This window comes from Coloeus monedula, assembly GCF_965178545.1.
Source record: "Coloeus monedula genome assembly, chromosome: 3".
In the NCBI taxonomy this organism is placed as follows: domain Eukaryota; kingdom Metazoa; phylum Chordata; class Aves; order Passeriformes; family Corvidae; genus Coloeus; species Coloeus monedula.
In genome coordinates, this window is record NC_138783.1 from 27,316,078 (window position 1) to 27,316,614 (window position 537).

Genomic DNA, 537 nt, shown 5'->3' on the forward strand with positions numbered 1-537 from the left:
GGAAAACAAGGAAAACTGAATTTTGGTAGAGAGAGTAGCAGATAGAAGTTAGGGCAGGAAAGCAGCTTGAATCAAATAATGAAAATCATACTGTCATTTTCATACTCAGTAGTGTTGTCACATTCTTCCTACTAAGGATTTAATCCTCCTCTGCTTGGGTCTGTCATCCCTGATTATGTTTTACAAGGGAGCCTTCTCCCTCCTCTTTTAACTTTCCATGGGCAGCCCTGAAACACTTTTCACCTCCAGTTCCTCAAGTTACCTGTGGCTAAGCTCTCTTGCCTGTACCATGTCTGTTAAAAATCAATGAGTGTCAGTGTAACAGGAAATCAGAGGGACACTGGTATTTCCAAGAAACAATCTCTGCCACCAGAAGTTGGGGTTGAAGCCACCATTGCCCCCTCCCCTCCATGCATGGTTTAGGCAGATGGCATCCACTTATCATACAAACATATCTGGCCATGGAAAAGGAGAACATAAATGAGTACAATAGAGAAAAGAAACCACAAATGCTTTTCAGTTTTATTCTTGCTGGGA